This window comes from Apium graveolens, chromosome 11 (assembly GCF_009905375.1).
Source record: "Apium graveolens cultivar Ventura chromosome 11, ASM990537v1, whole genome shotgun sequence".
Taxonomy (NCBI): Eukaryota; Viridiplantae; Streptophyta; class Magnoliopsida; order Apiales; family Apiaceae; genus Apium; species Apium graveolens.
Genome location: NC_133657.1, coordinates 170573503 through 170591787, shown reverse-complemented (window position 1 = coordinate 170591787; position 18285 = coordinate 170573503).

Genomic DNA, 18285 nt, shown 5'->3' with positions numbered 1-18285 from the left:
GATTGCTTAATACCCTTGTTAACTAATGCAGTGAAATTGTTCTTCTCATAAATGTACCCAGTTTGAGACATAATCTTTACAACAGGTGCCATTGTTTAGAGAATAATAGCTTGAAGAGAAGGAGAGTAAGTGCTTGAGAGAGAATGAAATTAGAGCAGTTGAATTCGAGAATGATAAAAGAAAACTAATTGTAATGAAATAAGCTTTTATACTATCTCAAAAATAACTGATAAAAATAATAAAGTAAAATAAATTAACCAATAGAAATTGTCTAAAATAGCCGTTTAAAAATAAACTGTAAAAATTCCACCCATTATCCGTCGTGTAATGCTTACAAACTGTAAGTATACTCGATGGATAATGTATATGGAATTAACGGCTGAGATTAAGACAATTCGACGGATGAGGATAAACTGTTATCCGTCGAGACATAAAATATTCCAGAAAAGTAATTGATTTTTATTAGCAAATTGTGTGTCGACGAATGACCAAACTCGATGGATAAGGGTCATCCGTCGAGATGTAAATTTTGACTTGGCCAAAATTTCATCCAGGACTGAAAAATCAATTAAATTTATGGCTGCATATCAACTTGCAAAATAACTCAGATAGATTTAACAGTAATTAAGCATACCTAACTCACTTACCAGCCTTGAAAATGTGGATTCATCCAGTGGCTTGGTAAAGATATCTGCAAGTTGCTTCTCACTTGGAACAAAATGAAGCTCCACAGTACCATTCATTACATGTTCCCTTATGAAATGGTACTTGATATCTATGTGCTTTGTCCTTGAATGTTGCACTGGATTTTCAGTGATGGCAATTGCACTTGTATTATCACAAAAAATTGGAATCCTCTCAACTTGCAAACCATAGTCCAATAATTGATTTCTCATCCATAAAATATGTGCACAGCAACTGCCAGCAGCAATATATTCAGCTTCAGCTGTAGAAGTAGAAACTGAATTTTGCTTTTTACTGAACCAGGACACAAGCTTGTTTCCTAGAAATTGACAGGTTCCTGTTGTACTCTTTCTATCAATTCTACAACCTGCATAATCTGCATCTGAATAACCAGTTAGATCAAAACCAGAATCTCTAGGGTACCAAATGCCAAGGTTTGGTGTTCCCTTGAGATATCTGAAAATTCTCTTAATAGCTATTAAGTGAGATTCTCTAGGATCAGCCTGAAATCTAGCACATAAACAAGTAGAAAACATTATATCTGACCTACTAGCTGTTAAGTACAGAAGTGAGCCAACCATGCCTCTATAACTTGAAATATCCACAGACTTTTCAGTAGTGTTTAATTCAAGCTTAGTTGTTGTGGCCATGGGAGTTTTTGCAGATGTACAGTCCATTAGATCAAACTTCTTTAAAAGATCAAAAATATATTTAGTTTGACTAATGAATATTCCATCACTAACTTGCTTAACTTGTAAACCAAGAAAGTAAGTTAGTTCTCCCATCATACTCATTTCATACTTACTTTGCATCAATTTGGCAAACTTTTTGCAAAGTGTCTCATCTGTAGAGCCAAAAATAATATCATCTACATAAATTTGAACAAGTATACTAGAGCCATTAACATTCCTGAAAAATAAAGTTTTATCTACAGTACCTCTTGTGAAGTGATTTTCCAAAAGGAACTTTGATAAAGTGTCATACCAGGCTCTAGGTGCTTGCTTCAGTCCATAAAGTGCTTTCAAAAGATAATAGACATGTTCTGGAAAATTTGGATCTTCAAAACCAGGCGGTTGACTGACATATACTTCTTCCTCCAAATCTCCATTCAGAAAGGCACTTTTGACATCCATTTGATAGACCTTGAAATTGGCATGGGCTACATAGGCTAAGAAGATTCTGATGGCTTCAAGTCTTGCAACAGGAGCAAATATTTCATTAAAATCTATTCCTTCTTGTTGACAATAGCCTTTAGCAACAAATTTAGCTTTGTTCCTGACAACTATGCCATTTTCATCCATCTTATTTCTGAATACCCACTTGGTGTCTATTGGATTCTTTCCTTTAGGCTTGCGTACCAGCTTCCACACATTATTCCTTTCAAATTGGTTTAGCTCCTCCTGCATAGCTAATATCCAATCAGGATCCAACAAAGCTTCTTCTACCTTCTTTGGTTGTTCCTTGGAAAGAAAGCTGCTGTATAGACATTCTTACTGAGTTGCTCTTCTTAGTTTGAACTCTAGCAGAAACATCACCAATGATGAGCTTAAAGGGATGATCTTTTGTCCATTTCCTTTATTGAGGTAGATTAGCTCTAGATGAAGAGACCTCATTGTTGTCTTGATGTGTGATTGAGTTTTGACTATTTGAAACTCCCCATGAGTTTGTGGATCTTTGATTTGAGAAAGGAGAAATTTCTTTAAGTGATCTGTCTTGACTTCCTGCTCCTTTTGATAACCCGACGGATGGTGAATTTTGAGTACCGACGGATGAAGTAGGTTGTCTCCCGACGGATAACGCAGATTGCCTTCCGACGGATGAAGCATTCTGCAACTCGACAAATGTTGAGTTTTGTGCTTCATTGGTGGTAGATTTATCTGCATTATCCTTAGATACATTCTCTTGATCACTTTCATCATCACTGTCATCACTAACCATCTCCATATTGTCGAATTTGAGGCTCTCATGGTAATCTCCATCTTTCAGTCCTTCAATCTTTTTATCATCAAACACAACATGTATTGATTCCACAACAATGTTGGTTCTTAGATTGTAGACTCTATATGCTTTACCAACAGCATATCCAACAAAAATTCCTTCATCTGCTTTAGCATCAAACTTCCCATTTTGATCAGTTTGATTTCTCTGAATATAGCATTTGCAGCCAAAGACATGAAGAAAGTTTAGAGTTGGCTTCTTATTCTTGAACAATTGATAGGGAGTCATGCATCTTGCTTGATTAACCAGAGAAATATTCCGAGTGTAACATGCAGTATTTACAGCTTCAGCCCAGAAATATATAGGCAGTTTAGATTCTTCAAGTATTGTCCTTGCAGCTTCAATAAGTGATCCATTCTTCCTTTCCACTACTCCATTATGTTGTGGAGTCCTTGCTGCTGAAAACTCATGCAGAATCCCATTTTCCTCACAAAATGCTCTCATGACTGAATTCTTGAACTCAGTTCCATTTTCACTCCTGATTCTTCTAACCTTGAAATCAGGATGATTATTGACTTGCCTTATGTGATTGATGATGATTTCACTAGCGTCATCTTTAGACTTTAGGAAATATGTCCAAGAGAACTTTGAGAAATCATCTACAATTTCTAGGCAAAATCTTTTCCTTGAGATGGACAATACATTGACTGGTCCAAACAAATCCATGTGAAGCAGTTGCAAAGGCTCTTCAATTGTTGAATCAAGTTTCTTCCTGAATGATGCTTTAATATGCTTCCCTTTTTGGCAGGCATCACACAGTCCATCCTTTGAAAACTCCACTAGAGGAATGCCTCTTACTAGTTCTTTCTTTACCAGCTCATTCATGGTCTTGAAGTTTAAATGGGATAGCTTCTTGTGCCATAGCCAACTTTCATCTTGACTTGCTTTACTGAGAAGACAAGTTACAGATTCTGCATTAGATGAGTTGAAATCAATTAGGTACACATTTCCTTTTCTCACACCAGTGAGAATCACTTTGTTGCTTCTTTTATTAGTCACAACACAGGCTTCTGAGTTGAAGGTTACTGAATTGCCTTTATCACAAAGCTGGCTAATACTCAACAGATTGTGTTTGAGACCGTCCACTAAGACAACCTCCTCAATGATGACATTGTCCTTTGAAATCAAGCCATATCCCACAGTATAACCCTTGTTGTCATCTCCAAAAGTAATACTTGGGCCAGCTCTCTCTTTGAACTCTGTGAGCAGGGTAGAATCACCAGTCATGTGTCTTGAACAACCACTATCCAAGTACCAAAGATTCTTTCTATTTCCCTGCACACATCAAAATCAAATCAAGTTGATTTTGGTACCCAAGTTTCCTTGGGTCCTGCCTTGTTAGCTTTCTTTTTCTGTTTTTAGGCCTTATTTCATTTGACTTAGGAATTTCAGATTCATTCTTAGTCATTTGAGTTGGGCCTTTGAAACCATTCATTGCAACAGAATTATCATGCATACTATGACTAACAGGAAATGGCATGTTGTGGGTAAACATGTTATTCCAGTAAGGTATGCTAAATGGCATTTGTGGCAGACTGTATGCAGCATAATAAGGATTAGGTGCAAATGGCATATTAGCAAACTGTGCATTCATGTTCTGTGTAGACATAGCATTAACAGGCATGGGAGGCATGGCATTCATGTTACGAAATTGAGGTTGCATAGACATGGAAGTAGGCATAGCAGATTTGTAATTAACAGACAGATGATTTACACTACCACACTTGACACAGATTTTTCTGGGAGCATATTTATCAGGTGTGTAGTTATTGTGTTTATTAATCCCTACTTTACCATTCCTATTATTTTTCCTATCAGTCTCTGTTTTTACCTCAATCTTTTCAAGTCTGTCACTTAACTGTTTGACAATCATGTGACCAACATTAGCCTTTTTCCCTTTCTTAACTTGACTTGACTCTCCTGAAACAAAATTCTTGGAAATAGACCCATACTTCTCATTCAGCTTCACTAGTTTGGCTTTGCTAATGGGCTTGCTCACAGCCGACGGATGAGGATTTTCATCATTCGACGGATAACACTTTTTGTTATCCGACGGATAGTCCTCATCATCCGTCGAGTCTACATCTCTTAGCAGACCATCTACCAAATTAGGTTCTAGTTTCTCTTTGTTCTTTTTCCAGGCTTCATCACAGAAAGACTCGATTCCTTGAACTTTGGTGATTTGAGCATGGACATCCATGGATGTTTTCCATGCTTTAATCACTTCTTGTTCACGCTCGAGCTGCTTCTTTAAAATTTCATCCTTTTTCAAGGACTCGGTTAATTCCTCCTTAGCAATCTTACACTCAATTCTTAATTTCTCAAAATCAATAAACTGAGACTCAAGCACTTATTCCTCTCACTTAAAAACAAATTGTTTTCTTTGATTTTAACATTTTCTTTAGTAAGAGACTTAATACAAATGATATAACTCTGTAGACATGTCATTAATGGCATCATTACACTCAACTTTAGATAAATGTGCAAGTTTTGTAGTAATTACCTGATTGCTTGAGGAACTTGTCTCTGTTTCATCAGACTTGGCCATTAGGGCTAGATTGACATAGCTGACATCTTCATCCAGACCATCTGTTGCCCAGTCATTTTCTTCTGTAATAAAAGCCCTTTCCTTTTGCTTGAGTAGATCAAAATATTTTTGCTTATAATCCACAGACTCAAACTTTTTCTTACTGGAATCTGACTTCCTACACTCACTGGCAAAATGCCCTGCCAAGCCACATTTGAAACATTTGAATTTTGACTTATCCACCATGTTTCTATTTGGCTTGGCTGCTCCAAAGTTTTTCTTGAACTTGAGTTTGGCAAATCTCCTGGAAAGAAATGCTAGGTGCTCATCAATGTCCTCCATGTCATCTTGGCTTAATGAATCTTCACTTTCTACTGCAAGCCCCTTGCCCTTGTTCTCACAGACCTTTGAAGTTGATTCAACAACTTCCATCTTCACTTCCTTCTCCTTTTCCAACTCAGCAACTAGTGCAATGGATCCTCCTTTCTTCTTTCCTCTCTCTATCCTTTCATCCTGCTCTATTTCAAGCTCATAGGTTTTTAGGATGCCATACAGTCTCTCCAAAGTAAACTCCTTATAATCTTATGAGTTTCTTAATGAGATTGTCATTGGTTTCCATTCCTTTGGAAGAGATCTAAGGAATTTCATATTAGAGTCTTTAGTCTGATAGACCCTTCCATGCAATTTGAGAGCATTTAGTAGTTTTTGAAACCTACTAAAAATGTCAGTGAGTGACTCACTTTCCTCATTGTGAAAATGCTCATATTGCTGAATCAAGAGCCTGCATCTTATTTTTTCTAACTTGCTCAGTGCCATCACAGATTATCTGTATAGTATTCCAAACTTCCTTGGCAGTTTTGCAGTTGATAATGTTGTCAAACATGTCCGCATCAACTCCATTAAACAGAATATTCATGGCCTTTTTATCCTTCCTGACTTGTTCAATGTCAGGATCAGACCATTCATGCCTTGGCTTGGGGACTGATGGCTCCTTTCCTGTTGCAGCTCTCATTGGAACATGAGGGCCTCTTTCTATGCAGTCCACATATGCCTCATCTTGAGAAAGCATATGAAGATGCATCTTTACCTTCCAATGATGGTAATTATCTTTATCTAGAAAAGGAATCTTGACTCCAACATCCTTCTTGTTCATCTTGCTGAATTGTTTTGATCTTTAAACTCCATATAAGTCAAGAGCTTGCTCTGATACCAATTGTTAGTCCCTTAACAATATAGCAAGAATTACAGAAGGGGGGTTGAATGAAATTCTTGAACTTTTTTCTTAAAATAAAAATGTTCGAACTCGAATATAAATATAAGTGTGTTGATTAGCACAATGCGTAATAAAAACTTAAGTGAATCAAAACACAAGTAATTAAAAACAAGAGTCTTTAAAAACTTTCTGGTGGATTTAAACAATTCCACCAGAGATATATATTATATCGAGAGAACTCTGTGTGCAAGAATGCTCACAACTGCTTATAAATATGAACTACTGAGAATACAGACAAAATGCTAATAATTTTGCTTACAAATGTTTCTCACTTTTTGTATCTCAGATCTTAGTTTCTATTTGCTACTTCTTAGTTTATATATTACCAAGATTACAAAGTCAAAAGACAGGATCATTATAAAACTATCGGGTCTAATGCTTTGTTACTTTGTTCTCTATTACCCAGTTAATAGGCTTCCTCATTCCATTTGCATACACTTCGATGCATGTGACCAGTTGTCACTGTCAAGTGTCAACTGATATTTGAATTCTTTATCCGTTGAGTACATGATCATCCTTCGACTTTATGATCATCCGTTGATGGCTTCATTGATCATCCGTCGACTGCTATATTAAACATCCGTTGATAGGTATTTGATCATCCGTCGATGGCTTTGTTAATCATCCATCGGTAGCTATTTTGGCACTTGACTTCAATTCATTTATGCAGAATTAGAAGACATCATTTATGTACAATTAATCAACCTATTCTGCATATCTAGTTAAAGTCAACATGACTTATATGCTACTACAGAATGTATACACAAGTGTATGCAGAAATGTGCTACAGACTCATTATTACATAAGCTACTCACTCGATGGATAATAAGTTATCATCCGTCGGGACTATAATGATTTATCCGTCGGGACTATAATCCTTATCCATCGAGTGCTACATTATTTCAATAAGTAAAATCTACTTAGATGTTGTGTTTATGTAATCATCAAGTACACAACATATGCACAACACTTACTCATGTCGAGTTTTAAGGCCATAAATTCGTCTTTACCAACTTTTCTTCCTCGCAGATAATGCATAATCTCATATGCAATCATGGTGTTATCAGAAATGAGCCTGTTTGGGATAAATGCACTTTGAGTAGTAGACACAACCTTGTCCAGCAGAATTTTCATGCGATTAACCATTACTTTCGTAATAATTTTCATAGTGACATTGCATAAAGCAATTGGCCTGAGCTCTCCTACTATTGTCAGGGTTCTTTTTCTTTGGAATCAAGATAATGTTCGTGTCGTTGAGTCCATTTGGAATTTCCCCTGTATCAAAGAATTGTTGCGTCAGATTGAATACATCTTCACCCACAATGTGCCAGTGTTTTTGAAAAAACGCTGGAGTCATTTTGTCCGGCCCTGGGGCCTTATCGGGGTGCATTTGGAATAGCTCCATTTTTACCTCTTATCTGGTTACCTCTTTATTAAGTTCCCTGTTCTGTACTTGATCTATAGTCTGTGGAACACAACTAACAATGTCATCTTACACCACTTGATCTGCAGTAAATAAATCTGCATAGAAGCTTCGAATGAGCTCTTTTAAACCCGTGCTCCAGTCTTTCCATGTACCAGAATCATCCTTCAACTTCGTGATACTATTTGCTCGTTTTCTTTTGATACAAGCAGCATGGAAGTACCTCGTGTTTTTGTCACCTGCATTAAGCCACAATTGTTTAGAGCGCTGACGCCAGAAAATTTCCTTCTGGTCAAGGATCAAGAACAGTTGGTGCTTTGTATTTTTGTACTCTTGCACTGAAAACACATCACAGTTTTTTACGGAGTTCCTTTAATTTTTTATGGCATTCCTTAATACGCTTGTTAAAGCACCTTGTGATTTCTTTTCCCCATTCTCCCAGGTTATCCGCACAGCTTTGGATTTTCTGTTAAATACTTGCACCTTTCGTTTGCTTCCCAGTTATCCCGTATAATAACACTGCATAAAGGGTCAGTTAGCCATGTGTTTTCAAACTTGAACCGCCTTCTTCGATTGCCTGAAACTCTACAGCTTGGTTCTAGGTATATAGCACTTTGATCGGAAGGAGAACCTTCTAGATTATATAATTTTGCAAGAGGGTAAAGATCAAACCATGTTGAAGTAACTAGTGCACGGTCTAATCATATTTCCAGCCATGAATCAGTTTCCCTGCCTCTCTCCCAAGTAAAGTGGTGACCAACCAAATCTATATCACAAAGCCCAACATCTTCTATAGTGTCATTAAACCCATCGAGCAACCATTGAGGGTATGGAGCTCCACCCTTTTTATCAGCTTGCGAAGTGATGTTGTTCATATCTCCAATAACGTACCAGTGTAGATTAGAGTCACGGGATAAATTTCTCAGCAACTACCATATATTTTTCATTAATTTCTGTTAGGTTTACCGTAAAACCCCTTCAATCTCCACGGATGCATCCCTGGTACTGAAATTTGGACGTCAATATGGTTGTTAGACATACTAAGCAGTTGTACCTGGTCTTAATTTTTCCACAATAATGTTAAGCCCCCACTTCTACCTTGGGCTTCGACTACCAGCATACCCTGAAAATTAGTTCGAGTTCTCACCCATTCCATTTTTTCTTTATTACTCAATGTTTCCTATAAAAATACAAAAGCATGTCGTTGTTGACGTATAACGTCTTTAAGGAACTGAAGCTTCCAAGGTGGACCCATTCCTTCGCAGTTCCAACTTAAAATGCTCATGAGGATAGGCGGGACTGCAAGACAGTACCCGTCAATATTTCATTTTTTTGGTTCTTGTTAGGTCCCAATGTGTTTGTAGAATGGGGGTTGAATACAAACAGTACCGAATAATCGAATTAAATGCGGAATAAAAAATATGAAACAAAATTCAAGTTAAATAAAAATATTATTAAACTTGAAAGGTGTTACAACAACTGTATCGATTACAAGGAATTAATCTCAAATTAATTATCACAAATTTAGAATAAATTCGACATGAACTTTTTCTTTTTTTGCAATAATTAGAATCAAATGCTAAACGTGATTTGAGATTAAGTTCTAGGGATTTTGATCCGCTCGAATGTTACACAAGAACAAGAGAATGATTTCTAGTTGATTGGATTTAACTTTGCAAACTAGAAATTTGATCTTGAATTTAGCATAGAAGATATAATGTTTCAGAGGCTGGCTGCTTTGTTCTTGAGTTGTATTCTGTGTTGATTGTTTTACTTCTGTTCTGCTGCTTTCCTTTTTAACAAATCAACAGACTTGAATAGAGCTGGCATGACAATCCTTTTAGCTGGTAGGACATTCGGTGAGACTATCCTTTTGAACTAGCAAGACAATCCCAATAGCTAGCAAGACTATCCTTTGAACTGGAGAGACTTTCGGTGTGACTATCAAAATGAACTAGCAAGACTATCTCCTCCCAGTGTAACTTTCGGCAAGACAATTATTTGTACTAGCATGACTTTCGGTATGACTATTGATTGTCATACCGATTGTCATACTAATACAAACGGTTGTCTTGTTGAATTTAAAACAGATTTTAATCCAATTAAAATTCAGAAAATCCTTAATATTAATTCAGAATTAATTAATCAATTAATTCAATTAATCAATAAATTAATCTTTGCAGATATAATTTATTTTCTTAATTAAATTATATGACTTAATTAATTAATAGATAATTAATACTAATCTTGAGCATCAACCATTCTTCTATAAATCTTCTGAAAATTACTGAAAATTATGAATCAATTCCACTACTTCAATGTTGACACTCGATGTACTGTCTGGTTCATGAGTGACTAACTTCTGTGACGTTTCTTCATGTCTTGACTTTGACAACTTGATTTTCTTCAGATTAAATCCTTGTAATTCTCTGATACCCTGACGAGATCTCTGTCACTTGATTAAATCCACAATCTTGATTTGTATCACTGAGGCTTGATCAATTTCTTGAGCTTCTTCCAGTGAATTAATTCCTCAAGTCTGTAGATGAACCTTGTTTCTGAATCCTTTGACAGATATTACTTTGCGAGATCTCTTTGACGGTAGATCCACTATTTACTTATTACATTCTTATTTGAGTTGAGTTAAATCCTCGAATATACAAATGGGCTATGATATATGCCTTACAATCTCCCCCTATTTGTTTGTTAAACAATAACACACAAATACCTTAAGGATAACTCAACTAACAAATAAGAAAAAGATATAAACAGAAATGCAATGTAAATAGCAGAAAAGTTCTGGATAACATTTAACCTTTTCCAGATTCCAAATAAATGTTCCTCTAGACTGAACATATCTTCAAGTAGTTTCATCTTCTTTTGTACAACCACATTTCCTGTTGAGAAGCACATATCTCTCTTGCTTCTCCCCCTATGAGAATCAACTGATTAAAGAAGATCACCTTCGTTTACCACCTCTCCCGTAAAATAGGATCCGCAGATAAAAACCAATGGTACTCCCCTTTTGAAAACAGCTTCTTCCCTTACTAGAAAATCACCTTGTGTTTACCACCTCTCCCGTACAATAGGATCCATAGTTACAACAACAATGGTGTAGTGTAGTGTACATGTTTGATCTTTTTCTTCCTCCCTGATATTTCTCCCCCTTAGTTGAGGAATCCTCCAAACTATTACTTAAGCTTTTATCTCCCCCTTAGAAAAGGAATGTATGCCGTCGTCTGAAGGAGTTCTCATATTTCACTTGGTTGGAACAGAAATAACAAGTAGTTTCTCTTACTTCCTCACTGTGAGTGTGTGATTCTATTTTAGTGTACCTCACATGTGTTTCACTCTTCTCTCCACTCGTGTTTACACTCATTCTCACATGTGTATCACTCCACTCATAGCTCCAAAAATTAGTTGTACCTACAAGGAAAATCACCTTAGCCATCCTTAAGGAGGTCACAGGTGGTGCAATGGGAGTTCACAAATCCCCATCCTTGTTAAACTCGTCAGATGGATCTGAGTCATAATTTACAAGTTGCTAGTTTTCCTTTTAGGGTTCCAGATTTGAATTCTGGGAAGGTAAATAAATGATCCAATGAATTTAGCATAAAGATCAAAGTTCCCTTCTAATGTCTGTGAAGACATTTCCTTGTGACTCATCAGGTAATATCTGAATTATTGTCAACAAGTTGCCGATATGTGCTTATGTCAGATCCACTATCCGTAAATGCATCCAGGGGATTTAAGCCTGGGGAGGTAGACACTGACCACTGACATATGGCTTTTGGATCAGTATCCTCTCCTAATACCTGTAAAGGCAATTGGTCCATTAACGAACCTTGAACAATCGAATCTGACCTTAAAATGGTCGAAACTCTTGTTTCCGTCAACTCATCCTTTGTGTATGTAACATTTCCTTGTGCATCAAGAATTGTTTATGTTTGAAGTGGTGACACTACATCGGATACCCTGGCCGACAGGCAAATTTCAATAGACGCACCATGTTGAGAGAATGAATCTAGTAACTGTTTTTATGCCTTTTCAGCCATTACATCTTTTTGAGAAGATGTATGGGGGCTAGCAGTTGTCTCGGTTTAAATACTACTCATCTATGTAGGAGACATAGCTACTGGGTTGACTACAGAACCTTCCTTATGTGGTGCACTAAGGAACTATCTCCCTCACACTCATTCATACTACATTTAGTGGTACGAGAGTGTTGGTTGGTTCTGTTTCTGTGTTTGTCTTTACAGTCTGGGATAGATGTTGTGGGTTTTCAACCTCATGACTGTCAATGAAAGAAAGTCATTGGAGACTGAACCTGTATCACAGAACATAGGGCAATATAGAGAGAAAATGATTTACAATAGTGATTTCAAAAGATTTTACATGAAATAATAAATCACTAATGTATAAAGAAGTTTGAGTTCAATGATAGCAATATCAATATATCACTGCACATATAAAACAATATGATTTAGCCTAGTGATAAGAGAGTTATAAATATGACGACTCTACTAGTTCATATAAAATTATAACTTCAGTTAGAGTGTCCATACCATGTCCTTGACGATTGCTTGAGTAGTACACTAGTTCATACCAACCTGAAGTGAGATTGTGAAGAAGAGATTGCATAGTCCAATAGATCTGCAGCTGCAAAGTCCATGAACTGTGGTGCATTGACTTCCTCTTTTGACTCACCAACCAGGAGTACACTTGTACACATCTTACTAGAGTCCAATTCCAAGTGTAATGTGCAGCAGGTGCCTGATATGTCGTAATATTCTCAAGTCTCGTCACTGGTGCTATATGTTAGATACTGCTTCCTGATAATAACCTAGCACAATATACAAATTTTCAATGATAATATTCCCAGCTTGCAAACAACCATATCCCTCAGATAAACCTTTGCTGTTATCTCCAAAGGTAACCATGGGGCCAGCTTTCTCAACCACATTTGATAGCAGGGCTCTATCTCCGATCATATGTCTTGATGATCCATTGTCAAGAATCCACACCACCGGTTACACCTGTTTAATTCCCTGCACTACAAATGGATTAGACCTTCTTCGGAACCCAAACTTGGTTGGGCCCGGCATACTTGTAGAATTGTTCTTTGTCAGGCAAAACAACATTTTTAATTTTAATGGTCTCAACTTTCTCATTGACTGAACATTTGACCTTATAAATAGCCTTAACAAATTTCTGTTTAGGCTTAGGCACAAATATCTCCTTTCTAGCCTTAGAAGGACTAGCAGTCTTAGACCTATCATGCTGCTTGTTATTCACATGCTGATGAGGAGTAGTCTTAACATTAGAAACATGCTTACCATTAAAATAAGCATACAACATATTAAAAGCACAAGACATACAATTAGAAACACCACATGCTTTATGAGAGTGATTAACAGCAGGCAATTTATGCATGGTAGTCATGGCATTTTTGTTTTCCAACTCATGTGTGTCTGAGTTAGTCTCAGTTGCTTTCACAACTTTGACTGGAACTTTCGACACACTCGACTTGGAAACAACCTTCTCATTAGCAAGATCTTCAGCACGCATTTCTTCTTGAATAACAGAAGAGGTCGCATCAAATGGTTCAGCAATTGATGGTTTATAGAGGGGTTCATCAACACCCTTAAGCACATGTGGTACTTCCCTCCCTTTAGCACAGACATGAGGAGGGGAGTGTATGCCTAATTCTCCAATAGCAACATTGTAATCATAACATATTCCAGATGTTTGATTAACAGATTGCTTACTGTAGAACTCTTTAGCCTTCGAACAAGAATTGAAGTAGGCTCTAACCTTAGTCTCAAGACCGGTGATCTTGTCTTTGAGAATAGTTTCGAGTTTTCTATAATAGTCAACTCTATTCTCAAGAAAAGATACTTGTTCTTTTAATTTGTCTTGATTAATATGCACAAGTCTTAATTCATTGACCTCTTTCTCAAGATCTTTGATCTGTAAACTTAACAGTTCATTATCACGACGTGCATTATCTAAGTTACCTCCTAGATGATAAACCAATTCAGCATCAGTATATTTTACCTCTTTTCTTGACGATGAAGCTTTTCCATCAATAGCCATAAGAGCAAGATTCCCTTCTTCTTCATCTTCACTATCAGTATCATCCCAGCTTCTTCTCTTTGCCAGATAAGCCCTTTCAGAGTTACTCTTCTGATTTGAATCATAAGAGTTCTTCCTTACTTGCTTTGGCTTCCTACATTCTGTGGCAAAGTGTCCCAACTCATTGCAGTTATAGCATCTGATGGTGCTCCGATCAACCATCCCTATTTTGTATCCACCACTGCTGGTGTTAGAGGATGAAGATCCACCTTTCTGGAATTTGTTATCGTTGGACTTGTACTTAAGCTTGGGATTCCTCTTGAATCTGACTATTGGAGAATCTTTTGACAATTTGGGTCATTGACTCATCTTCCAATTGCTCCAGCTCTTCCAAGGAATAAAAATCATCACTTGATTGATTTGTAGTAGGAGGATCATATTCTGCTACTAACACATTTTCCTCAGCCTTGGAAAACTGTACCATTCTCTCCAACTATTGAGATTGTTGTTGTTGTTGACCTTCAGCTACAAGAGCAGTAGATGTGCTAACCATTCTATCCTTCCCGTAGACTTCCTTTTGCTGAATTTGCTCCAACTCATAGGTTTTTAACACACCATAGAGTCTATCCAAAGAAATCTCACTCAGATCTCTAGCTTCTCTAATGGCAGTGATTCTATGTTCAAGATGAGTTGGCAGTGTTAAAAGGAACTTTTTGTTGACCTCCCTGATTGAATAAAATTTTCCATTTATGTTCAGGTTGTTGATCAACGTATTGTACCTCTCAAACACTTCAGTAATTCCTTCTCCTGGATTTGATTTAAAATGTTCATACTCAGAGGTTAGGATCTCCAACTTGTTCTCCCTAACTTCCTCTGTGCCTTCATTAATCACCTCAATAGTTTCCCACATGTGTTTGGAATTTTTACAGTTCATCACATGTCTGTTCATCAAGGGATCAAGGGAATCAATTAATATTAATTGAAGGCTGACATCCAAGGAGGCTTCTTCTTTTTCAGCAGGAGAAAAATCCTCAGGCTCTTTTGGATAGGTTCTCGCTTTGGTAATCACAACATCATCTACTATCACCTCTGGTTCAATAACCATTGGAGTTGTTGGACCCTTCTTTAACAAGTTCAGATATTTGGGATTTGCAACTTGTAAAAACAAGAGCATCTTCTTCTTCCACAAGATATAATTTTCTTTATCAAATAGTGGAATTTTAACGGTTCCAACTTTTTGTGAAGTCATTATGAATTTTTGAATAAATAAAAATTCAAGGAGTTGAAAAATCACAAAAGTCTAGGTCTTGATTTGTTCGTTAATCAGAAGGCTCTGATACCAATTGTTAGGTCCCAATGTGTTTGTAGAAGGGGGGGGGTTGAATACAAACAGTACCGAATAATCGAATTAAATGCGGAATAAAAAATATGAAACAAAATTCAAGTTAAATAAAAATATTATTAAACTTGAAAGGTGTTACAATAACTATATCGATTACAAGGAATTAATCTCAAATTAATTATCACAGATTTAGAATAAATTCGACATGAACTTTTCTATTTTTGCAATAATTAGAATCAAATGCTGAACGCGATTTGAGATTAAGTTCTAGGGATTTTGATCCGCTAGATTGTTACACAAGAACAAGAGAATGATTTCTAGTTGATTGGATTTAACTTTGCAAACTAGAAATTTGATCTTGAATTTAGCATAGAAGATATAATGTTTCAGAGGCGGCTGCTTTGTTCTTGAGTTGTGTTCTGTGTTGATTGTTTTACTTCTGTTCTGCTGCTTTCCTTTTTAACAAATTAACAGACTTGACTAGAGCTGGCATGACAATCCTTTTAGCTGGTAGGACATTCGGTGAGACTATCCTTTTGAACTAGCAAGACAATCACAATAGCTAGCAAGACTATCCTTTGAACTGGAGAGACTTTCGGTGTGACTATCAAAATGAACTAGCAAGACTATCTCCTCCCAATGTAACTTTCGGCAAGACAATTATTTGTACTAGCATGACTTTCGGTATGACTATTGATTGTCATACCGATTGTCATACTAATACAAACGGTTGTCATGTTGAATTTAAAACAGATTTTAATCCAATTAAATTTCTGAAAATCCTTAATATTAATTCAGAATTAATTAATCAATTAATTCAATTAATCAATAAATTAATCTTTGCAGATATAATTTATTTTCTTAATTAAATTATATGACTTAATTAATTAATAGAGAATTAATACTAATCTTGAGCGGCAACCATTCTTCTATAAATCTTCTGAAAATCACTGAAAATTATGAATCAATTCCACCACTTCAATGTTGACACTCGATGTACTGTCTGGTTCATGAGTGACTAACTTCCGTGACGTTTCTTCATGTCTTGACTTTGACAACTTGATTTTCTTCAGATTAAATCCTTGTAATTCTCTGATACCCTGACGAGATCTCTATCACTTGATTAAATCCACAATCTTGATTTGTATCACTGAGGCTTGATCAATTTCTTGAGCTTCTTCCAGTGAATTAATTCCTCAAGTCTGTAGATGAACCTTGTTTCTGAATCCTTTGACTGATATTACTTTGCGAGATCTCTTTGACGGTAGATCCACTATTTACTTATTACATTCTTATTTGAGTTGAGTTAAATCCTCGAATATACAAATGGGCTATGACATATGCCTTACAGTTCTGTTGCTTGGTTTGTATATTATCCTTCATCTCATTTTCCTCCTCTTGTGGGCTGGTCAACATATTTTCAACTGGGCTTTTACCATCTTGGGTTGTTCTTCTTCTTTTTGGGTCCGTAAATATGATCTCGTTATTATCCATATTTCCCATATTTACAGCTGTATAAATTTTAAAGGGAGATATTACCGCCTTCATAGCCTTATCATGTATCCCCTTCTTTGTTCTTTGATTCTCGTTATTTGTCAACCTCCCCCGTGGTCTGTTATTTTCATCATCTCCGGATTTTACATGCGCATCTGTTGCAATCTCTACGCTAATGTCCTTTGATTTAGCACCTTCTTCCTCACCTCCCTTGTTCGCCGAAATTGCACCACCTGGACGTAACCATTTATTTCCCATGGTGTATGTGCGTCGTTTTGGATCGGCCCTCATCCAAGCGCCATAAGGCTTCTCAATGTCTTCACCTTGAGCATCAAAAAGTTTAGCACAAAATTTGTCATTATGAACAATTAGTCCACATATAAAACAGAACATCGGAGCAGCCTCATATTTAAATGTAACCCAACACCATTATGTAGCACTTTTCCTTAACTTCATACGTCTTTTTAATAGATCATCTAACGGAATTGAAACCCTCACACGAAAATGATCCCTCCAGACCCCCGTAAAGTATTGGCATCTGTTTCCACAAACCTACCAATATGATTACAATATCAGTGACCACACGTTGGGACATAAAGCATGTCCCTATACCATGCAACTGAACCCAAATTTACAGGGTGTTATTCGATAATGTACAAGGATCCATCCCTTCTCTGAGTCTCTCAAACACCAGATAAAAGCGACCAAATGTCCAGGGACTACCATCAAAAACTCGTTTAATATCAATTTCATGGTAAAACTGAAACAAATATTGATTAGATTCTAGTTGTTTCACATATACCCTTTCCCGGTCTCCATAAGGACGCCATTTTGTGTTGCATGGCTTGAAAGTCAATAGTCGAATCCGTTAAAAACTTTCCAACCAAGCACCATCGTGTGTCAATCTCACTGCATCATATCAGATTCCTCTACATAATTGAGTTCCTCATGTTCCTCGTCTGCGAGAGAAAACCTAGCGAATCTTTCCTCCATTTCTCGATTTGCACTACTTTGTCCAGCCATTTGTAGGGTTTAAGAATTCAGAGACAGGTCTTTAAACTTGTTATATAAACAAATCTTTAACAAGAAAACACTATCACCATGTCAAAATACAAGACTTAACAAACTAGACATATGATTATTACTACTTATTTCTACTACACCCTCATTTTTCCATAGTAAAGATAACCCTCCTCCATGTCTTTGTGATTCCATAACATACCAGCCATCAAAATGATTCATCTTACGAATCTGTTCAATCTTCTTTCCTGTGACAAACGTTTCAGATAAAAATACTAGATTTGGCTTTATTTGAAAAATTATTTTTTTAAGAAATCAAACTGCTCGTGGTTTAGCCATACCATAACTGTTCCAGACTTGAAAACTCATAATACTCGGTGGGCCAGGTAACCGGAGCCCACCCCATACAAGTTTTTAACACCAATTCTTCGGATGACTTATCAGACTCT